Below are 24,980 nucleotides of genomic sequence, written 5' to 3' on the forward strand. Positions count from 1 at the left end.
ACCCATGTGTATTTATGACTATCATGTGGTGTTATCCTGAATGTTTATATTCTGCACGTTATAAGTTAGACACCTCAATCTTCTCAAGCTACTTTTTTGGCTAGACGGTTTGGAAGACGATTTGGAGACAAGATATTGCTGTGAACACTAGCCTGAACTCAAGGTTGTTCCGTTTTAGCCTCTCAAGTGCTGGTATTGCAGGTGTGCATCGTCATCATACCTGGCTCACCAAATTACTTTTTATGGTGAGAGCATTCTTTTAGGTTTTTGAAATACATATTATCATTATCTGTAGTTACTCTAATGTATAACAGCCAAGGCACCCCTGAAGTCACATTTTACCTGTGACTGAGTATCCTCCTTATTCTTGTGGTAACCAACACTCTACTCTCAAGCCTTATGACACCAGCCTTTTAATATCCCATGTATGAATGAGATCTTGTAGTATATGTCTTAACTTAATCCTCTCTAGCTCATTCATAGAGTCACAGATAATAGAATTTCATTCTTGTTTATATATATATATACACATATATATAAATATATATATATTGAATAGTATTCTACAGTCAGTACATGTCACATGTTCCTCCCCCCTCCCCTGGATTGGAGACTTCTAGGTTCTTCCATTTTTTGGCTGTTGTGACTAGTGCTGTAAAAACATGGGCGATGCCTCTTTACCAGACTGACTTTTATTTCTGTTGAGTATATTCCTAGCAGTGGGATTGCCAGATCATATGGTAGTTCTATTTTTACTCCTTTGAGGAACTTCTACACTGTTTTCTGCAATGATTTTACTAATTTACATTTCAAGCAATGGATCCCCCTTTCCTGAGTCCTTTCTGGACTCATTAAGTGTTATTTTTTTCATATTGGACATTCTTCCTGAAATAGTTTATAGTTTCCTAATGATTAGTGTATGGAACATTATATATATATATATATATATATATATATATATATATGTATATGTATATACATATATATATATATATATATATATAAAACTGTAAATGCAGTGTTTGCTATGCCTCATAAAATTGATGAGCCTTTTCTACCTCTTAACCCACTTGTTCATCATTTGTTTGTAAATAGTCAAGGGATGTAGCTGGGATTTAACTCATTAGCCTTTCTGCCCTGAGTTCACCCCCACCCCCATCACCACAAATAAAACAAAACAATGTAAAAGCAAATCACAGGGAGGTAAAAAGATTTTCCCAGCTTTCAATCTCTATGATCAGGTCCTCATTACTTTTCTGCACTCACACCTTCCCACTCATGGCCTTTCTCTTCTATGCCTCCCTTTTAAAAGGAAGGTAAGCATCCCCTAGAAAACCCAGCCTACCTTCGTTTACAAAGCTTGTAGTCCCTTTTATAATCCTTTCCCCTTTACCTATCACTTCTTTTTTCAATAATTTGTTTTAGTTACTCTACATCCAGATCAAAACTCCTCCCCCTCCTCTCTTCCTAAACCTACCCCTAAAAATCTCTCTCCCCATTGCCCCCTCTCCTTATCCAAGAAGGAGGAGTCCTCCTTGGGTACCACCCACCCTGGGACATATAGTTCCAGCAGGTCTAGGCAGATCCTCTCCCACTGAGACCCAACCAGGCAGTCTAGGTAGGGGGAAGGGGATCCAATAGCAGGGAATAGAATCCGAGAGAGCCCCAGCTCCACTTGTTAGGGGACCCACATGAAGACTAAGCTGCACATTTGCTACAAATGTGTAGGGGGCCTAGGTCTAGCCTCTGCATGCTCCATGGTTGGTGGCCCAGGCTCTGTGAGCTCCCATAGGTCTAGGTTAGTTGACTCTGTATGTCCTCTTGTGGTGTCTTTGACCTATCCAATTTGCTCAATTTTATCCCCTACCCTTCCACAAAACTTCCTGAACTCCACCTGATGTTTGGCTGTGGGTCTCTGCATCTGCCTCTGCCTCCATTTGCTGCTCGATGAAGCCTCTTAGGAGAGAGTTGTGCTAAGCTACTGTTTGCAGGCATAACAGAGAATTATTAATAGTGTCAAGGCTTTGCTTTCACATGGAATGGGTTTCAAGTTGGGGAAGTCATTGGTTAGCTATTTCCCTAGTCTTTGCTCCATCCTTATCTCTGCATATCTTGTAGGCAAGACAAATTTTGAGTCGAAGGTTTTGTGGGTAGATTGATGTTCCCCTCCCTTCTCTGAAAGTCTTGGTTGGCCACAGGAGATGGCCACTTCAGTCTCTATATTCCTCTCTGGTAGGAATCTCGGCTAGGGTCACTAGGGTCCAATAGACTCCCTGTATCCTTCCCCTGTTCCAGACCTCATGACTTCTTACTTTACCTTGGGTAGCATCTCACTCTCAGGTGCCCTGCAGAGCCTTCTTTGATTCCTCCAAGGCTCATCATCCTCAGTTTTGACCCCTCAGGACTTCATGTTCTAAACTTTATATGATACCTCCATCAGTTTACCTGACTGGTGGGTGACTGTGAGGGCAGGAGCTAGCTGTTCTCTCTGCCACCTAATAATAATAATAATGAGCAGAGTCCTGATAAACAGAGCACCTGACACCTGGTAGGTCCTCCAGAGACTGTCACCTCATGACACGTGGGTGTTGGGCATAGACTACCCAACTGTCCTTTGGATTTAATCAGCAAGCATGACATTTAATAAAATATAATGCCTTTATGCTGCCTCCGATTGGTGAGTAACTGAGTGGATCTGCTACTTAAAGAGAAAAGGAGTCACTGGTATAATAAAGAGCAATTTTGTTTGCAAATCTCCTCTTCTCAATGAAATTTGGGACACTTTCTCTTTTTCCCCCATAGTGGGAGTAGGTGCTGGAAAGAGTATAGAATAGACAGCAGTAACAAAAATGGCTGTTTAAAGTACTTCCAGTAGAGAACTAAGAAAGGAGACCATAGCTTATAAGAGTCATTATAGTGTTGGGCAATATGGCTTTATTGAAGGAGAAAAGTCTATGTTCAGTGCTGTGATGAGATTAAAAGACCTTGTCTACACAGCACCAGATACTAGATGTGTTTTAAAATAAGAATAATAGTGTTGTCGGAGGTACGGGTGTATTCAGTAAGTTGCGTCCTCTCCTTCATTCCTAGGTGCCATAGGTACAAAAGGAAAAGCAAACTCTGTCAGGGGGCTGGATAAGAGCCATGATTAGCCAGCTTGGCAGCCAGACATTCCTCTGAGATGACACATGGTTTACTAGTACAGTTTTCTCTCTTCTCAGTTTCCATGGTTGGTAATCACAGGTGGCGTCTGCCTTCACTTTGGAACTTTGTCTTAACAAATAACTTTTGAGATGAAAGTCATTAGTTCTGCCTGCCACAGCCTTAGGCTTATATTACTAATTTCTTTCTAAAACACCATTTTAAATATTAGAATTTTCTAATTAGACTCAGGAAAGAAAGTGTTGCCTCTGTTGGGAGATGGCTTCACTTCTTCTAGAATATGGACAGAAGAGAAATACACAAAGCCTTTATAGATGCTTTTATTTCTATCTCATGTGAGCATTTTATTGTCATATTTTAATTGCCATGTATTAAAATGTGAACAGTGATTACAGTCTATTTTAGAGCCAGTGTTTTCTGATTAAACCTTGAAATTTCTTTTCTTAAAAGCATTATTGAAATGAAGATATTAATGAACACCTTTGACAGGCAGTAAGGCATTCTCTGTGAATGCTTCTTAGCCTTATCTAGGCCAATAATCTCTTTATTAGAAACACTTGGTATTTGCCTATTATCCCAAGAGGAAATATGTATTTAATACTCATTTTAGAAAACACCTTCAGCATAATTCCTCAATTGTTAGAAAATGAGAAGAAATGGGCAAATGCTTTAGAATAAGATGATACATATCTCAGAATACAGATGGTTGGGAGGACTTCGCCTAGAATTTGGGGCAATATTGACCGCAGTGTGCTACCACAGAGTGTTGATGTAGTTACCTCCCCAGTGATGTGGATTACAATCTGAAGAACGCTATGGTAACCTCTCAGTAAAGCACACGGTAGTCTTCCCTGATTCCACAACTGTTACAGTCCAACGAAAAAGAATTTATGCTAAACTTGGTAAGGAATAGTTTTTTCATATGTAAAATGGAGTTATATCCTGAGCTGACATACTTGTGTGCATTTTTTATCTATATAAATGTTCTCTAGAGCCAGAGGGAATTATTTGGCATTCAGGTCAGTAACTTTTAATTTTTTTTTGTTTGTTTGTTTGCGGGATTGTCTTACTGACATGATAACTGACATTTTTTTTACCTTAACCCACTAAATGCCAACAAATAATGTTTAACCCTCTCTGTGACTGTGTGAACTAATAATGTCTCTGAATTTTCTCCAAACGTCTCTAATCTTTTCCACTGAGAAGCATGCAGAGAGCTGGTGTTGTGTCGAGTGTAAAAGGGATGGTGATCACTGTTCGAGGTGTCCTGCATGGGTTCCCTTTCAGTAAGGAAGGAAGAAATTGTTAAGAAAAGGTTGATTTTAGACATTAAGGTACTTGGAATCATAGAACATTTCATGGCGGTCCCTGAAGCTAGTATGGCCTCTTGGATTGAACGAGGACATGAAAATCTCACAGTCACACAGTGCTCAGTCATTGAATGCTGTTTGTATTTGGGAGAGTGTGATCTTGAACATAGGTCCTGTTTGAAACTAAAGGGGTCCATTAAAAATCTGGCTGCTGCTGACTGTCTGCAGGTCCCATGCCTCAGGCTTTACACGGGAGGGACATGGGCATCACATGACTATGTGTACCACACAGATTTGGTATATGTGCAACTGGTAGCTTGGCATGGATACCGTGAGACCTTATCTTTGAAGGGAGCCTGGCTAGCTAAAGCCTAGGTCATGAGTCACATTGTTAGCAATTCAAACAATTTTCATTACTCCAAAAGGTCACAGAACTGAAAGAGGAAGAGCTGATAGACGAATTCTGGGACAGTGTATTGACTTTTCCAGTCAGGGACTTCAGACAGCTCTCTGGCACAGCATAGAGACAAAATCACCAAGGAACTAGATAGTCAGTGGAACCTGGACAAGAAGACAGGTTTGGGGATAAAATGTGCCTGAGAGGCAATATGCTCTAGACTCTGGCTTTAGAGGGAATCAGTGCCTCTAGCATTGCTCCTAGAGGGGCATTAGTTCAACTGTTAGTCAGTGCTGGGGAACTTGGAAGTCTGTGTTTGGTGTTTGTTTGTTTGTTTGTTTTTGTTTTCCTCTTGATTGTGTGAGTAAAACTTGTAATCTGTGCACGTGAGACCAGTGACTGAAGAAGAGAGGCAACTCTGTAATGGGCAGCAGATCAAATACCCACTGTAGTGTTTCTCTTTGGAAGGGCTAGCTTCTGTTCTGATCCTCAGGGCCTTACCAGCTGCAGTTTACTCTCTTGTCTTCTGGCTGCTGACATGAATCCTTCCTCCTCTGAGGCCTGCCTAGCTGCCCACTATATTGTTTCCATCTCTCTCATCCCCATTCCTGAATAGGCTTTTTTTCCCTTCATTTTTTTAGAAATGAAATTGTAATATAATTGTATCCTTTCGGTCTTACTTCCCCTCCCTTAACCTCTCCCATATATTTTTTTTCTCTTTCAAACTCATGGCTACTTTTTTTTTTAAAAAAAACAAACCAAAACAAAACAATTACGTCTCACCTTTTAAATACTGTCTATGCAGTTGGCATGGCTCCTTTTATTCTCCTGCAAAACTGAATTGTTCCAGACTCATGTACTGCTTCCCAGCTAAACAGGTTTCAGGCCCCTCAGAAGGGAAACTTTTTGAAAGTTTCCTGTTTCCCCCAAAAAGGCTGCACAAGTGGCTGCCATCATGACTGCCAGGCCACTCGCTAGAAATTAATTGGCTGACATGACTTGAAAAGGTCTAGTCCAATTTAGAACTCCTGACTTAATAAACACCATACTGTTTTTAAAAATCTCTTTGTAATATCTCACATTTTTTGTGTTTGATGGTAATTTAATGATCTCAACTCAGAGTCTTGAAAATATGATACTCAACCAATGTAGTTGTCTTTCTTTTCTTAATGACTATGTTTTACAGCCTAGTCAAAGTTTTAGATTTCTCTGGCAAGTAACTTTTGTTTTATTCCACTATGTCACTGCCATCTATTAACCTCTCTGAGATACATCTGCTCTGTCACCTATCATATGATCATGAACCAAAGGCTAGTAAGGTAGTCATGGGCAACGTTAATTGTTTTTAGGAAGGTGTTGCTATAGTGCCATCTGAGGTGCAGGATTAGAGGCCCTCTTCAGTGCGTGACATCTTGTTCCATCTGAGTTATTTAATTAAAGGTAACCTCACATTACTGATGATCCCTTCTCTTGGGTCAATACATATTTCTTACAGCTCCAGTTCCTGAATTGTATTCTATAAGTGTCAATTCGCTATGTGGTACCTCAGCTACTTGAAGGTAATACTTAACTCTCCTGCCTGATTCATTAATCTTCTACAAACTAATAAAATGAAATCTTTGATATTTTCTTTAAACCCGAGAGAAAGAGCTTGTTTTAACTCAGTAAACATGTTTAAACTAATCTTTCCTTTGGAATAGGCTAAAGGATAGCAGATGCTTATTTAAAGACTGCAAGATGATCATTATCACTGAAGACCACATGGCTGGGTTGGCTATTTACAGCAGGTATGCTGGGTATGGATGCATGAGAAGAACAACTGTTAGAGAGCAGACCTGAAGATGAAATCTCAGTTATAGACCTGCCCTATATGGTTATCAGTATGAATTTTACTAAAAAGAAAAAGCTGTTGGGCTGAAACAGCAATAGTTTGGGGAAGAACAGTTGAAGGAGAGGGAAAGCCTCAAAGGAGGAAGGAGGCTGAAAATGGCAACAACATCAGAATAGGAATAGTAGAGATAGAGGGGGCACAAAACTTAGGCTAGGAGTCCGGGGGTGCATCATGCATGGTTTGTAGATCAAGGTGAGGCTGCTTCAAGTTAAACTTGGAGCAGAAAGTAGTTTAAGGGAAAATGGTTACGAGTGGTCCATAGCTAAGAAGGAAGACTGACTGATAGTTACCCCATTGATAGAGTGGAGGTGATGTGGACTAGATTTTAATTGTAGAGATGGAGAAAAATGGATTAGTGCAAAACTCAGGAAACAGTACTCAGACCTTTGCCAGCCACTGATGAGTACCAGAAGATGCCAGAAATATTTCCTAATCTAGTTTGGTGGCGCACACCTCTAATCCCAGCAAGCAGAAGGCTGAGGCCAGATTCAAGGCTAACCTAACACTGCAAAATGAAACTTGATCTCAAAGCAAAAAGCAAAACAAACAAAAGCACTCTCTCTCTCTCTCTCTCTCTCTCTCTCTCTCTCTCTCTCTCTCTCTCTCTCTGTGTGTGTGTGTGTGTGTGTGTGTGTGTATTTCCTAGGTTTTTAATTTGGACTCTAGAGAGATTATTTAAAATAACAAATGGTTCAAAAGGTCATGAAGATTATTTTGTTTTTTCTTCCCGAGTAAAAAAGGCAAGAGCAAAATAAGGGAACATGTTCTTGAAAGAGTTAAAGTCATAACGACACACTAAACATTTACTGTAACTAAAGAAGGCCACAGTTGTGTGGAGCTGAGGCAAATCCGATGCACCATTGATGATAAGCTGGGGTTCTGCCCTCTATAAAAGTTACACTAATTATTATATATGTGCACAGTCACTCTTGTTATTTATTGTTCTTTATTTAAAGCCATTATTTTTATTGCAAAAGAGGCATAACTTTAGTCTCAGCCTATAAACCTTACTATAACTTATCTATATCTGCTAAACCAGAGTTATTTTTGTCTCTAATAAGTGTAGTAATTTACATTGGCTAATGGCATAAACATGATAATTAGCATAATGTGGTTGGATTCTCAACCACTGCCTTATTACAACAATTTTCAATCTTGTTATTTTTCTTGGTGGAGCTAGGCTTGTGATTATCCATGATTTTAACCCCCTATGGATAACAAACAAAACAAAATAAAATCAGAGCCCTTTGCTTGCTTTATTTCTCCTCTAGCTTGGCCCAGTCAGCCAACCTTTCGATACTGTTGAGAAATGTTCATTGTGCTTGAGGGATTTGATCCTTGTGCTTTCTTCTTTGCCCTAAATGTATTGGGATTTCCCTTCTGGATTATTTGACTGCCAGACCATGTACCTAACATAATAAAGAGTACAAGCTGCCTTCCATGGCAAAGGAGACCTGTGGTCATTTTTGTTCAGTAATTTATTCATGTATTTTCAACTCCACTGAGGTAAAGAGTTCCATAGAGGAAAGTTCAAAGTGAAATAATTACAAGAAAAATCTTTCCTCGTTACACCAAGTGTTTTTGCATGCATGTGTGTGCACATGTGTATGTGTATACACTGTAATTCATAGTAGTTGCTTTTCTTATTACTAGAGCCAAATTAACTTCTCTTAAATCTACGACCAAGTCAGCCGGACAATGATGGCGCATGCCTTTAATCCCAGCACTTGGGAGGCAGAGGCAGGTGGATTTCTGAGTTCGAGGCTAGCCTAGTCTACAGAGTGAGTTCCAGAACAGCCAGAGATACACAGAGAAACCCTGTCTCAAAAAAACAAACAAACAACAACAACAACAAAAAAAAACCTACGACCAAATCTAACAGGATTTTGGCATCTGAAGAATCAGAAAGTGCATCTCAAGATTTTTCAGGTGGACTGGAGGTGTAGGAGATGCATGCCATGAGTTCAGCCATCAACTATGCTAGCAAACTGAGAAGACTGAGCAATTGGAGATTCTGAAGTTTTTGAAAAAAAGCTTTCCTCAATATGTATGTGTGTGTTTGTTTTTTAATTAGAAGACAAGATGGACTTCAGTCTTGTAGTAAAAACACATTTCAAAGCTGGGATGCTACCAAGGTCAGGTCTAGGAGAAGTAACTATCAAAATGCAACATTTTCAATATGAAATTAAGGGTTTGATTTTGTTTAGAAGCCTTCTGATTTGAATCCTAACAGACCAGAACTGTTTATGAAGGGCCTTTGCTTTCAGTATGGACAGTTTGCACTTGAGCTGAGGTCAAATTAGTTCAGCCTCAGTACAGGCTCATCCTCTTACTGCCTGTAAACCTTTTAAAATTTGAAGAAAAAATCAAATTATATCCAATTGGCTGTACCCAAATTAAGCAGAAAATTTTGGTCTAATACCTTGTTAGTTCCTAGTGTGAACAGTTTGGAGAATTTGGTAAAGAAATATTATGAGGTAAATATCATGTTCCTTTTTTCTTTTTTAAAGTTTTATCTATTTATTATTTATATGAACATACTATTGTTGTCTTCAGACACACCAGAAGAGGGCATCAGATTCCATTGCAGATGGTTGTGAGCCACCATGTGGTTGCTAGAAATTGAACTCAGGACTTTTGGAAGAGCAGTCACTGCTCTTAACCACTGAGCCATCTCTCCAGCCCCCCATGTTCCTTTTTCTTTGAGTTATGAAACTTGACCTAGCTTGGGTTTCAGAAGGACTGACCGCAAAGTTTGTTGCTACATTGCAAGCTGAGTGCTAATTGTATTAACACTTTTGTCTTTTAAATGGCTTTGTAAAAATCAGTCATGATTCTATATAGGCTAACTAGATGTGTCCACTTTCCCATTCATCTGTCTTGAAGTTGCTTCTTTTTTTTTTATTAGATATTTTCTTTATTTACATGTAAATTTTTCCTTTCCCAGTTTCCCCTCCAAAAAACAAAGAAACAAACAAAAACAACAAAAACAAACCCCTGTTGCCTCCCCCTTCCCATGCCTGCCACCCCACCCTCTCCCACTTTTTGGCCTGGCATTCCCCTACACTGGGGCACAGAACCTTCACAGGGCCGAGGTTCTCTCCTCCTATTGATGATCGAATTTGGAAACCTCTACTATACACATGCTGCCAGAACAGCTTCTTAAAAGGTCAGTTAGAATGTTACTAACTGCGCAAGTGGAGGCCACACCTGGGAAACAGCCTCAATGGCGAACACAGCCTCGGTAGTAATGCATGCTAAAACAGTCTGAGGGGTGCCCACCGCCTGTGCAGTGGGAGCTGGGAAGGCAGTGTTCCACGAGGGTATTTTCTCGTCCACAGCTCTGCAGTAATGTGAATCCGATCATCCAGCTTGCTGAGATATTAGGTGCTGTTTTGGCCCATTTCGCTCTCTAATGACAGCTATGGGGCATTTTGATGGAGAACTTGCCACACGTGTCAGATTTCAGACCTACAGGTAGCCTGCTCTCTTCCTCAGTGAGAAGTCCTTTCCACAAGGCGGATTCTACTTTTCTGCCTCCTCCTATCAGGCTCACCCCCAGGCTCATGCTTCTGAAAGCTTCCTGTTCTTGATTCTAACTCCCAGGCCTGTTGCCTGGGGACTTTTCTTATCTGAGCTCTTATTTTGACAACAGATTTATTATCAATGTTGTGACATCTCTCCTTTGGCCTTCTAAAATCCTTATTCTGACTTACACATTTTTAGGTAAATTTCATGTGTGTTTGCTTTATATTTCCTTTCATATTATAAAACTCTTGAGATTTAAAGCCATAACCTTCTATCTCTTTGGATGCAGGGGATCCATAAAATAATAGAATCAGTTCAGGTTTATTGATTTAACTTTAATCATCCAAGAGATTTTCATAAATTTTTGTGATAAGAAATATATTTGATATTTTTAAAACATAAGTGTACTTTTCATAAAAAGGGATGGCATATGATATAGATAAAGAAAAGATCCAAAGAATTTTTCTGCAATGGATTATGACAGTAGACTGAGGATAATTACCATGCAGAAATTAAAATTGTGGCTTGAGTATTTTTCTCATTTCTTTTAGTCTTCTGTTGTGTTGTTATAACAGAATAACACACACACACACACACACACACACACACACACACATACATTACATTTCTTATGGCTCTACAAGCTTGGAAATCCATATTAGATAGTTCATATATACTGAGCTTTGTTATTGTACTATCAGAAGCGGGAAGGCATCATATGCTGAGCAAACTGATTATATAACCTCATTTTATTACCTCTTGTAGAGCCACTTATATTATCACAGGGCCCCATCCCCACGTCCTCTTCTAATTATCTCCTCGGGATGAAAACACACTGGCATTTCAGTTTGAAGACTGATTTTCTAAAACATGGGGATATTTCTGTTCAGACTTAGCAGTTTCTCAAAGATTGTAAGGAACTCAAATGCAGTTGCATGCCATGAGTTAGATTCTAAAGTCAATACTAGGATGTGTAAACTGAAATACTCAGTAACAAGTCTGGGACCAAGCTTATTATCTGAGTATTGCTAGACCATTGTAGAGACTTTTTCTGTATGTTATTTTGTACTTGTACTTAACCACTCATTATTGCTACATATAGAAAACCTGACCCTTTCAGTGTATAAATGGGTTATGTTAGTTATGTGAAATAACAACTGGGTTATTATTTATTTATTTATTTATTTATTTATTTCAGTTATTTATGAAACTGATCATATAGTCCATGCCTGCATTGTGCTCCATATGTAGGGCAAGGTGGCCTTGGAACCTGTTTTTCCTGTCTCAGTCTCCTGGGTACTGGTGCTGGCACTGGCTACCACTACGCACGACTGAGAGTTTGTATGTAATGAGCCCAAACATTGAGGAATACGTCGTTTATACATCACTTTCCAAAAATTCGTGTGTTTTGCTTTGGAAAAGAATACACTTAAAATTTTATGTCACATAATCTCAAAAACAGGTTATCTATAGTTATTTCCCCACATCTCCTTTAAAATTATAGTTATTGATACATGTCATTGTGCCTTAAAGTAGTATTTACACATACACACACACATACACACACATATTGAGAGCACTGAACACTATTTCACAACCCTCTCTCCTCCCACCCCTCCCTTCCATACTAATCCTGTTCCTTTTAGACTAGCTTTTTAGTTTTTCTTTCCTAGCTTCTATATGTTAGAGAAGAAAATACTTGTCTTTCTGCATTTGGCTTATTATCTCACTTCTATGTTTCCTCTTTTCCTTTCCTCTATTCTTTCTTTCCCTGCTTTAGCATTAAACCAAGGATGTTTTAGGCAAGGGCTACATATTGAGCTGCACTTGTATCCCAAAGCTCTCTGTGAACCTACTACATCCAGGTGTTTCTTCTCTTTTCCTTAAGAACAGCCCCGGGCAATGCCACAGTGACTTCTGTGACCTTTAGCGCAGACTTTCTTTCTTAAGCCTCTCCTGATGTAGGTAGTGGGCACTCTCTGACAATGAAGTTCTCTGCCTTTCAGGCACTCTGTATGATAGGCAAGGCAGCCTTCGGCTTAATTATCCCCTACTCATTCAGCATTTACCAGTACAGACTTTTCTTTCTCTTCTTGCCATCCAGATATGAGACTATTCCAATGTTCAGTCCTGAGTCATCGTTGCCTTTATTATAGGTCCTATAATAACTTTAAAGATGGCACCATTTTCCTATGCAACTCATTGAAGTTCATATCGTTTAAAAACTAAAAACTATAGATTTATGCCTACAGAAGCTGGAGAGAGAGCCCAGTAGTTCAGAGAACTGGCTGTTCTTCCAGAAAACCCAGGTTCTATTTCCAGCAACCTCGTAGTGGGCTTAAATACTCTGTATGTCCAGTTCCGGGTGTGGGGTGTGGGTTGTACTCTTCTTTGAGACCACCAAGCAGGCATGTGGTGCAAAGACAGGCAGTAAGGCAAACATCCATACAAAGCAAATAAAATTTAAAAATTAGCAGTATGCTTCCATCTTTGGCTACCCCTCTGAATACCAGTCCTGTGTAACTGTTTGCTTGAAGGCCCACTTGGAAACTTATCACTCTAAAATTTCATGTTCCAAACTGTAATATTTCCACTCCTTAGTCAAAAGAATCTTTCACACATTAGTCAAGGGCAACTCTTTCCTTCCATTTGGTAAGTCAAGCATGGGTGTGTGTTGACCCCTCTTGCCAAGTGTTTCTTCTAGTTAGAACAGTCTGAATATGACAACTTCCCAGTGCTTTAGTTCCGTCCACACGGTTTAGGCTGCCATGATCTCTTGCCTGATTATTCCGAGAGCATCCTAATTTACCTCCCTGTTTCTTCCATGCCACTGTCAAACCAGCAACCATGATGGTCTTATTAAAAAGAAAGCTGCAAAGCCCTACACAAAGTGCCAGTTTCCTTAGAGTAAAACCATTCTCCCTTATGACCAATGGCCCTGCTCAGGCTTGCTCCACTGCTTTGTGGCTTGCTCTCTTCCATCCTTTCCTCTTGCATACCCCACTGTGACCACACTGGTGCCCAGGTTGGTTTGCAACAACCAGATCCAGTCCTGTCTTTTAATCCTCAGTGTTCTTCCCTGCTGGCTGGCTCACTGAAGACCAAGTCCTGCTCTAGCCAGTCTACTAACAGGGTGGTAGATGTCTTTACAGCCATTGCTCTTCTGCCTTACTTAGCTGGCCTTTGCTATCTATGTCGTTCAAGCCCATTCGAGTTTTGTTTCCCAGAAGAGGCAGAAAAGATCACAAGGCCTCAGCCCTACACAAAGAACTACAGACAACCAAGGAATGCTGAGAATGGGAGAAATAGTCTCCCCCAGGGAAAAACACACCAATTGGTTATCCAATACCAAATGGTCAGACCTGAAAACATAATACAACTATACAAGTAGCATTATATAGACTGAACAGAAATATTTAGGGATATATTTATATATGTGTAATAACAATGAAAGGATAGAGAAGCTATTAATTTGAACAAAGACAAGGAGGGATATATGGGGCATTTGGATAGAGAAAATTATGTAATTATATTATAATCTCAAAAATAAAAGAAAAAACCTTTAAAAATGCTGCAAATACTGCAAATTCAGACAGCAGCTGAGCTTTTATGTCTGATTCTTTCAATGATTCTTGTCCGTTTTGTGAAATAAGCGCTCTGCCTCCATGATTGGCACTCCACACCAATGCTGTGCTCCCTTCATCCTCCTCCTCTTCTTCTTTGCAGAGATACACATCCTTTTTTATGTACTGAAATCGCTAACTGTTCATGTTTTATACTGTCAGAAAAGAAACCTTTTAAGTCTAAAGGATTTGATAATCCTTATTTGTTCTATAAAACATCCTAGCTGTAATTGAAAGATAGTTTACATGTTGAGTGCTCTTTAAAAGCCAGAAGTTCATAGACTGTTTCAAACTACAACTTTACAAATTTTTAGTAAACTGCTTAGTTGTATTCTTCAAAAAGAATGCTAGGGCCCAGAGGTCAAGCTATGAGTTCTTGTTGATCTGTATGTTTATGAGCTAAGAGGCCTTTTTCTGTTTTCTTCATACTTGTAGCCCCAGCTCATAGAATAGCTCAGGCACGGAATGAATGTCTGTGGCTGTCCTTGGGATGAATTGTGAGCTCCCATTGTGCATATCGTACCTGCAGCTTATCATTTATATTTCTATGCTTGGATTCTACCCCCTTTCTGTTTTATCTGTTTACACAAACTGCTTACATTTTTAATCCAGTAACTAAATTAATACGAACTGAGAGTGATTTCGATAGAAAAATAGTATTTCAAATAGGTATGTAAAATATTTTTAATTGTTATTTTTATTTTATTTGTATGGGTTTGCACGTATGTTTACTATGTGTCTGCAATGCCTATAGTGCCCAGAAGGGGGCAGGTGGCATTAGACTCTGTGGCACTGGAGTTACAGATGGGTGTGAACCACGATGAGTACTGGAAATGAAATCAAGGTCTTCTCACAAAGCACCCAATGCTCTTAACTGCTGAGTCATCTCTTCATCCCTGTTAACTCTTATTTACTAGGTTGAATGTATGTGTTTTTGAATGTTCTATGCAAATCTGTATAGCATGTTTATTTCACTAGTCATGCTTTATTATATTAACAGTCATCCTCCCTTGTTCCTCTGCCCTGATTGGTTTCTATCTGACAGGTTGGCTGGGAGAACAGAAGCAGGATGGTATTGAATTATTATCTTAAATAGTTGACAAAGAATTACTTCTCTTCAAATAAATCTTGACTGCATTTGAAAATTAACAGGCTTTGGGATGATGGAAGTATATTGGGAACAAATACCTTCTTTTAATATTGAAAGCAAGAGTGTTGTGGAATACTTGCCAGAAATAACCTGAATTATTTAAGCAATGCCATTGAGCCCTAAAACAAAACTAGAGGGATGGAACAAGGTATATTCCTTCCAGTTATAATCGTAACTGTGTGACAGTTGTGTGACTAGAAATATTAAATGTGATCTGGTTAAGGAATAAGAACCACATTTTCTTTATTTAACTTATGATATCTTGTAACATACTTAAAACTTATTTTGTTGTCTTTTTTGGTATTAGCAATGAACCCAGTTGGACCTTGTATATTGCTAGGTATGGTGCTAGCACTGAGCCGTATCTCATTGTAAGGTACATGTGCACCGGGCAGACAGGAAGCAGTCTGTATCCAGGCACACTTAGAGGGTGAGCCTGGGCCTGGAGCCAGAGGCCTCATCTTCTTGTCTCACACTGTCCTTACATGGAGGGGACTAGCGAGTAGAACTGAGCTTTTCAGTTTTGCCTGCTAGAGACCAATGCAGAAGAAAGAAGCCAGGTTGTGATGGAGGCAGGATTCATTTACACAGATACCTTTGGTTAGTCAAATGGCAAAGATCTTTATGAAAAACAAGATAGACACATAAACCTCTGTCATAAGTATTAAATACCTCAACATTAACTCATTTCTCATGTTTGTAGAAATGATTAACACTATTCTTAAAACATTGCTTTCTGCAACTGCACTAACATCCTTTTTTTATCATTATATCTTTGAATACTGTGTTACTTATCCAACAAAGACCATTTTACAGAAAAACCAAATTTGTATAAGAACAGTTCAGTTCATAAAAAGACATAGTAACTGTGAAAATACATCTAATTAAAATAGTGTGGTCTGTTTGAACAAATCAGAAGTCATCATGTGTATTGCAGCCAGTCTCCCCATCACACAGAAGCAGTGGACAGGGCAGACAGGACTCCAGGGTGCAGTAAAACAGGGAGGAAACAAGATGGAAATCTTGAGTTGATGGTATATCAAATGATATCCTTTCATCTAGAACACCAATTCTAATTTCAGTCAGTGGACCTCAAAGCGTATCAAGAAGACAGGGGATATCAGAAGAATGGAGTAGAGGAGCAATTGGTGATGAATTCACAAGAAGATAAATTATTTCCAAAAACCAAATTTTGATAAGCAAAAAAATCACATTTACCTAAAACATTATGTTAGTGGAAATGTTACTCATTAGTTATTGATGTTTCTATGGGCACACTAGTTGACAACTGCAGTAATACATTTAAGGCAGTAATCTACGTTTGCTGACGGGGAAGGACCGAATGAGTCTGACGGAAAAGCAGAACTGTGCGGCTGGAGCTCTGAGTCTTTCCCCAGTCCTGTAAAGCTAGTCACTAAATAACATTTAACATTTATTGTTGAGTTAATGCCCTAGTCTGGTGGCACAAAGTATAAAATAAGGTCCTTCTTCTCTTTCCCTTGTTATCAAAACAAACTGTGTATTGCCTTCCTCAATATAAAAGGGGGGATTCTGTTCTTAGAGATTATAGATTACAGAATAGATTTCTTTCTAGAAAGATATTTTGTTCATATTACCTAGAAATAATGGCCAGAGTTCACAAGTTTAAAGCCTGAGGCTTCCTCCAAGAAAAGAAATGAAATTATTTAATTGGCCTCTAATATAGTTGTCATTTTATAACATGTTGGATTTATGTAGTCTAACTTGGCATATAAATTTTAAGTCATTTATCCTCATGTGCTTCTTAAAATGATTAACATTGTCTTCATGTCACAAATGAAGACACAAGAGTTCATGGGTGGGAAAATAAGGAAATGGAATGCCATCGTAGGCATTTTCCTCAGAGCCTGGTTCACAGTCTTCAGAGGTACAAAGAGCTAGCCTAGATCATCACATGAAATCTGGTCATTCTTTCTTTTTGTTTATTTTCTGTTCTCTCAATTAGGAAAAGTTTAGTTATGCAAATCTAGCATTAATTTGAACTTCCTTGTGAAATACAAAGTGAATGTTGTTATTAGGAATTAAACTTGGTATATAATTTGCTTATGTATGATTTTGTTAGGCCATGGTGAGTTGTTTTGAGCCATATCCAATTAGGTTATCCTCTTCAACTAGCTGTATCTCTTGGCTCTAAAAGTTCCCATCATTTTCTTCCCATTCCACATATCACCATCAATCAGATTCAACTGTGTTCTTGTTTCATTTCCAAGGAGAATAAGGGAAGACCAAGGTCTGGGATTTTTGGAAGCACCTGCTTACCCCAACAGAAGTCATTAGAGGGATAGACTCACAGGACACACTAATTCTGAACAAAGAGGTTCACAGAAGAAAGACACAGAGAAATACAGTAGAAATAGAGGGATTTGTTAAATGAAAGAACAGAAATCTTTTAGAGCTATGAGTGCAACATTCTTTCCTCTCTTAGGAAGTGTGTTTAAAAGAGTTTGGGGCCTTGATTGCATTTTTAGGAAATAGACCCATGGTAAGGAAATTCAGCTCTTTGATATTCTGCTTTTGGTCAATATAGTATTTTTTTTTCTATCCAAAACTGATGATTATAATGTTTGGAAAGATGGGTAAAAAGCATGTGTGTGTGTTTTCTGAGAGAATGCTTTCCTTTCAAAGATTCTGAGTCTGTCAGAGAGCTTTAGACTGAGGAGCAGTAGACAGAAGAGTCTTTTTAAGTCCTTCTTATCTCAACATTTGAAAGAGCATTTTATTCATAATGCTTACAATCTTTTTCAAGGGAGGCATTTAATTCATTATGGAGTAGTATGAAACTGTTGAGAAAGATGTAGCAGCTTGATTCATTTGAAATCACAGGACAAATAGACTTTAAAAAGCAAATGCATCCATTTTAACACTAATTGTGTGTCTTTTTTCACATGCAGCATCTCATGTCACAAATGACTCTCATTGGCTTCTTGCTGCGGAGTGTCTCTGAATTGACATGTGTAGGAAATGCTTTAAACAGGTGGGTGTGGAACAGATCCAGAGCTGGGAGGACGAATGGAGGGAAGGAGCAGGTTGAGGCAGAGAAAAATGAAGGAATTTTAAATGTCACTGGAGTTCACAATGTGTCCTATTCAACAATAACACAGCCAATCAACAAAGGGGAGGATTTGGCTTTTCAAGTAGCATATATCCTTCTTTCTGTTATAACTACAGCAACAAACAAAGCTCACTGAATACAGGATATTGAGCCAAGAGCATTTTATTTTCACACATTATTATGTTTGAACCTTTATGTCTGTGAGTATATTCAAGAATTAGCTTGGGAATATAACTTATCCCTGAGAGATTAAACCCCAAGTATCAAATTCTGGGTCTCTGGAGGCCTTTCCTATATATTTGTCTTGTTCTTTATTGCTTTCCTTACTCTCTCTGTAGAAAGCTTTCCCAGAAACAAGAAGTTTCCTGAAGTATGTAGAATCAACCTGAATTTGTCACCCTGCACCCTGCAAACCAGTGTTGGATCTATTTAGCATGGGGGAAATTTTATAAATGATGCCAGAGTTCTTTAGAACTCTTTATGAAACATTTGAGATAGGGTTAAAAAACAACCCAGAGAAATGAGAAATGTATACCGACTTTCTCTGAATATGAACCAAAACAAAAGCATTTGCTGAATAGCTTGTGATGGAGGGAGCTTGTAGCCTGTTGCCTGATAATGGAGATGAGCCTCGCTTTTCTGTAACTAAGCCTGTAATGGTGTCACAGCCTATTTGACGCCATTGGTGTTCCTGGGGTTCTCGGTGTAAAGCAATCTTTGCAAATGAGTAGTCAAAAAGCTTGGAATGAGGGATAAAACCAGAGAGTAAAAAGTGAATAGGTAATTCAACACTTAAATTTTTTTTTAATTTTGAGAGTCTTACATATGTGCTGCTGCTAATAATGGGTAGGATTTTGATGGTAGGGGAAGAGTTTTAAACTGTAAATTTATTTTCACCTGAGCTGCAGAATTCAAACCTGGCATGCCTTACACGTAATGCAGTTTGACAGTTCATTTGAAATAAATGTGCCGATAACCCTTAAAAGTGGCAATAAAATACTCTTTGCTCTACTGTACAGATGATTAATACCACGAAAGTAATTAAATTCCATTAGGCTGAGGTTCACATACCCAAGGAATTGGTGCCAGGATTTAGCCATTCTCTAGTGAGGACAAAAGACTAATAATACCTTTTAAAGCCACGTTTCTCCAGGAAAAATCCCAGGGAAGTCTATATTAACTTAGGACATCTGCTTGTTGTGATTGTTCGAGGTATTGATGCATTGGATCATTAGCAGGGTAGCGTGAACTAGTGTTTTCCTGTTGACAAGGATCTCTCACCAGGAGCTGCTAGCTTTCTGCAAGGGGAGAGCAAGCAAAGTGGGGCAGCCAAGTTGAGTCCCGAGAATGGCTTTGACTTACACAGTTATTGCTAACTGTACAGTCTCTGATGGTAGGAAACAGCATTTTGCCCCCAGCCATTTTTCCCAAGATCAAAGCCAAAACTCTGTCTCCTGCTGTTTTGTAGCTGTAGATTCTTAAAGACTGGCATTATTGTCCTCGATGAACAGTTTGCCCCCTTTCAGATGGCTGCAGTAACGACCCACGGGGGAGGCAGTGGTTAGGGTAGACTGACAATGTGACCAGGTGCTGCAACATAAGCGTTTCATTAAATATTGAAGAAATGGTTTTCAGTTACAGTGGCAAAAAGGGAATTTGGTCTATGTCCAAATATGTGGCTATTTTTTCCCTCAACCTCTTCTAATCACATTATTTTTTTGTATGACCTTTCTGCTGGTAATTAGCTGCTGTGCTGAAAAGCATCGTGGGTAATATATCTAAGGTAATACAGAATTACCTTATTACATGCTGGTAATCACTCTTTATGTATGAATGATTTATTTGCCATTTTTAATCTTAAACTATGTAAACAATGAAAAATTCTTACCATTATTTCAATTTTTTAGAGATATCAATGAAGGAAGCCTGAATTCCCCATAGAAAGACAGCTTGTAGAGACAACAGAAATTCGGTACATTTAAGAATTAGGTTTTTGTTGTGTCAGGAGCCATTTTGCACCTCAAGCATCTTGTTTCGATTTGGAGAATGTAGTATCTGTTGTATAATTTGTGAAGTTAAATTCACACTAGAAGAATCATAGTCATTTTCGAAAGTATGCATTTCCACTTTTTGTTAGGCAAGGATTGCCCACAAGTTCACTGTGTGTGCCAGATACTTACTTCCCGTTGACAAGGGCAAGGCTGCCTTGTCTTTGTGTCCTGTTGTAGGGTTTCCTGTGACTTCCAAAGTCCTCCAAGAGAGCAGGAGTGTTCCCATAGGAAACACTGTAAATTACAGCAGCACTACACAGCCTGTAAGTGTTTGGAAAAACTCTGGTAGCTATGAGAGCTATGAGGCCAGGAAAGGTGAGTTCCCACCAAAATGCACCATGTAACTGAGCAAAACAGAAAGTCTACTTCCCCAACTGAAGCTCCCTTCTCTGTGATAACTCCAGCCTGTGTCAAGTTGGCACACAAAACCAGCCAGTACAGTGGCATTGCCTGATAGAGCAGAATTTGACCAGCATGAAGACACTGGGAGGCATGCTTAAGGAAAACTTACAAAGCCTTGATTAAAGAGTGAGAAATTCAAAGGCTCCAAACGTATGGTGGTGGGAATGGAGACCTGAGTGGGGAGGTCTGGTGATTTATGTAGCTGAGCTGCAGAAGAACACCGAAGGCAGGCGGGTCATGGAAGCAAGAGTTTATAGTTACTGTCACTAAAAGGAACACGTTTTTCTATGCTTTGAGGGATGTATGGAAGAAACCCTCCAGCAAAGACACACTTCCCAGTAGGAAGGCAGGAGATAAGGCAACCTAACAGCATCACCTTCTTTCTGGAGAGCGGCGACTTCACATTAAGGAGTTATGGGGTATTGGAATTCTAAGGTGTGTTCTGTCTTCAGTTAGTTTGGAAAGCAACTGACAGCTTTTTCTCTTTGTTCTGTCACTTTATAGAGCCATTTTAATGAGAGTTGGTAGAGGAATTAAAGAGACGCTGGCTATTTTTCAGCCTCAGCTGCAAGCATAGTTTCCCATACTCCACTCACATGAACCTTCTGATTTAAATGCTTTCACTATAGAGGTCCAGGAGGTGGAGCCTGGCATTGTAAATGAGCCATCCAAGTCAGAATTCCTCTCTATTCCCCCTACAGCTTGGCTAACAGTAGGAATTCAGTTAAACTGAGAAAAAAAGCTCCCAGAGGCCAAGCTGCATGCTGCATACTCAGGTGTAAGCTGAGACTCTACATTGTAACATGGTTAGTTATGTCACTCAAAATGTTTGTGATTTAAATACTTTCATTGCTTTTTTGAGTGTGAAGATAAACATTTTAGAATGTAGGATGCTAATCTAATTAAGAATTCTGAGGCAGGAATCTATGAAAAGAATAGTTCTTACCCAAAAAACTCCAAATTCTGGGCAGATCTAAAGTGCAAATGTGGGGGCTGGAGCCATGGCTCAGCAGTGAAGAAATCTTACTGTTTTATCACGAGGACCAGATTTCGAAACCCAGCACTAAAGTTGGAAGAATCAGAAATGTCTGCAACTCCATCTTAAGGGGATCTGACACCCTCTCCTGACCTCAAAGGCATCAACACACAAAGCTGCATACTCATTCACAAATACACACAGAAATAACAGCAAAAAAAAAAAAAAAAAAAAAAAAAAAAAAAAAAAAAAAACCAAAACTAAAACCCTAGTATTACAGTTGTCTGTGGCTGAAACCTGTAACCTAGAATTCACCATAGACTGGAGTGAAAAAAAAAAGGGTGGCTTAGGGGTCTGTTCTATGAGTCAGATCCTGCTCTTAAAGAAACTTTAGTGAAAATAAAAATAGTAGAATTTATTTACATAGTTCACAAATGACACGAGAGCCTGTGCTTCCTGGATCTTGTTACAAGGGAGTTACCTAATTACTTTTTATATTGTTTATATTGTTACATTTCAGGTTGGAAATTATATATTATAGCTGTATTTGAAAATTGTAAAGTCTTGGTAAGAACTTAGGGCATAGACCTCATGATACCAATAGTTTACTATGATTAGCTTCATTTTGTAAGGGGGTTAGTGAGAACACAAGTAGGTAACTCAGCCAGAGACTACACAACAAGCCAGGGGCCTGAAATAAGATTGTCTTTTCCACATAATAATTTTAAATAAAATAAATAAATTTTTATTTTTTTAATTAAAAAGTGTTTAAATTCCTTTGTATCTGATGGGATAAACCATATAAGAAGCAGTTGCTGGAGCCTTCTCAAAATATGACATCCATTTCATTCATTGATTTAAAGCCAACCCGCCAGGTCTAAGAGTCATTTTTCTACAAACAAGTCTATTGTAATCCTTAAAATAACATCTATCCAACTGCTCAAAGCTAAATAGCAAAACACCCAGTGATGAGCTGAAGCCAGCAAGTACTGGTTTCCAAAGGGTAACTCTAGAACTGTCAGAAATGTTATAGACCCAGTGCCAAGCAGAGTTGTTATTAAAATTTAAATTATTTTGCCTATATTTATATAAATATGTACAAAGCACCCCAAATAATCACGTCTTATTTAGTTTGTAAAATTTTACTATAAGCCATGGTCTGAAGTCATGGAGTCAATGTTTCTTCATGGGAAGATTCTCTCTAGCAGTCTGCTGTACTGGTGTGTCTCCCACAGTACGATTTGTTACCATCACAATGAGATCTTGATGTCGGCTAAGGTGGGCCTGCGCATGATGAACATGGCATCCCACTCAGCCACCATGCCCCTGCCTAGCATGGAAGCATTTGCTAGCACACCTTAATTTATTCTTGTCCATAGCCCTCTCTGGCCATGGTGATTCTAACCCAGGGCTTTAGAGTGCTACCATTAAACCATTCCCTCAGCCCAAATGTGATTCCCATGATCTTTACTTTAACAAAAGTGCTGAACTACACTTAATCCCAAGTAGCTCTAATCTTCCATTTATATTGTTCCAAGTGGAGTAGGACAATCTTGAAGAAAGAGCAAGCAAATACGTTTTTGTTCAAATTTAGTTTCTAGTAAAAACATTAATTGAAAGGCAAACTCCACAAGCTCTGACCTTTCTAAGACAGGTTTTCTTGGCATTTGACCCACCTGTCAATGTGGAAAGAAATCAAGTCTGGATTTTTAAATTTATTAGGGAAGTCAATTAACATTTAAAAAGGGATAGTCATTTATAGTGTATTTAACCAACTATGGTTCCCATGGGAAAACAAATAAACAAACAAACAAAATCCAGATGAGTTATATGGTGGTTAGTTTATATTTTGAGACAAAAGTTCCCAGATGGGCCAGAGAGATGGCTCAGTGGTTAAGAGAGTTAAGAACACTGGCTGCTTGTTATTCCAGAGGACCTGAGTTCAGGAACCACATGGTGGCTCACAATGGGATCTGATGCCCTCTTCTGGTGTGTCTGAAGACAGCTACAAGTGTACTCATATAAATGTAAGAAATAAATCTTTTTAAAAAACGTTCCCAGACATGATTGCCTGACAGCATCAACACCATGGCAAGAAGAGTGTGAGAGAAGTGTGAGAAGGATAGGGACCTACTCTTGGTTGGACATCCCAACTTAGTCCTTGGGTTCTTACCTTTCATTTTTCTCTAAAACCCACTTTCTTGGATTAGTTACAGTCACAAGACAGCCAGAGAGCTTTGTCTTGTAGTTTTGGTCTCCAAGGCAGATAGACACAATGGGAATCCTTTTACATTTTCATTCTTCATGCTGATGAGTTGGTGCAGATTTATGTTTCTGTGTTATCACTGGTGTGGGGGTATGCCTCCTGGGAGCTCGTGTCGTGGAGTTGCTTACTTCATTACTTTCAGTGGGACTGTGTGGTTGCTGCTGTGGTCCTTAGGGATGCAGCCCCAGAGAAAGTAATAGTCTGAGACGTCCTGTGTTATCTGTGCTTTCCATTGGATGGAATCTGTGCTGACTAGGGTGGGAAAACTAACAGGAATCTCACTTTTAACACTGGACAGTTGATAAAGGATTTTAGCCAGTAGTTGAAAATATTCGCTGTTGTTGGAGAATCTACTCTTTCTGTTTAAAAATGCTAATTGCTAGTGTTGAAACATTTTAATGTTTAGCCTCTGAAATATAGAAATTAATAACATTCCAGGAAAAATATTTTTAAACTTTAATTATTTTAAACTAAGTCTAGCCTTTCAGAAAAGGAGGATTCCACTTGATCAGTACTCTTATATTATAGAATAATTAGTATTTCTATATACATCTGTATAATTAGTATTTCTATATACATCTGTATATTCTATATACAGATGAGTCTCTATCTATAACTATATATGACCTATGTCGGTGGCTGGAAAGAAAATAAAAACATGTTTTACATGAGACTTGGTCAAGGTACAAAAGAAACTGATAATAATAAGACATGATTGAGTAGGACTATCTAAAGATCTTCAGAATTAATCTTTTTACACATAGAGCTATTTGTGAACAAATTGCATATTGCTGCTGTTCAGGCTCAAATAATAATGCAGTCTAATTTTGCTCCATAAATAAACAGGAATTCTGTTAGTATAAAATGACGGTAGTGAAAACATCTGCAGGTGGACAGGAAGGTGGAGAAAGATCTTGTATGAGCCTGTGTGAAACTGTGCTAGTAAACTCCCAGCTCCTGGCTAACTCTTACATGACTCTCTTCCTAGATTCGTATCTGAGATCTGAAACACAGCCTGTAGAATTAAAAGTGTCTGCTTTTACTAGGTCATTAAAAGTCTCTAATCTAAGTATACTTCTTCAAGAAGAAAGTTTTGTTTAATTTCAATATAATTACAATGTGTGCTAGTTATT

General features: G+C 38.8%; 2 long non-coding RNA genes across 4 annotated transcripts in view; both read left to right on the forward strand.

Annotated features, from left to right (window-relative positions):
• The window catches only part of LOC116069201, a 525,801-nt gene that overhangs the window by 65,151 nt on the left and 435,670 nt on the right, over positions 1-24,980 (forward strand). The gene's annotated exons all lie outside the window — the stretch shown is intronic.
• The window catches only part of LOC116069202, a 53,739-nt gene continuing 38,609 nt past the window's right edge, over positions 9,851-24,980 (forward strand). For all 3 annotated transcript variants that reach the window (XR_004109902.1, XR_004109904.1, XR_004109903.1), the window contains exon 1: positions 9,851-10,237. This is a non-coding gene — a long non-coding RNA (uncharacterized LOC116069202). The remainder of the gene's footprint in view (positions 10,238-24,980) is intronic.

The sequence above is a fragment of the Mastomys coucha genome, unplaced genomic scaffold (genome assembly GCF_008632895.1).
Source record: "Mastomys coucha isolate ucsf_1 unplaced genomic scaffold, UCSF_Mcou_1 pScaffold22, whole genome shotgun sequence".
NCBI lineage: Eukaryota > Metazoa > Chordata > Mammalia > Rodentia > Muridae > Mastomys > Mastomys coucha.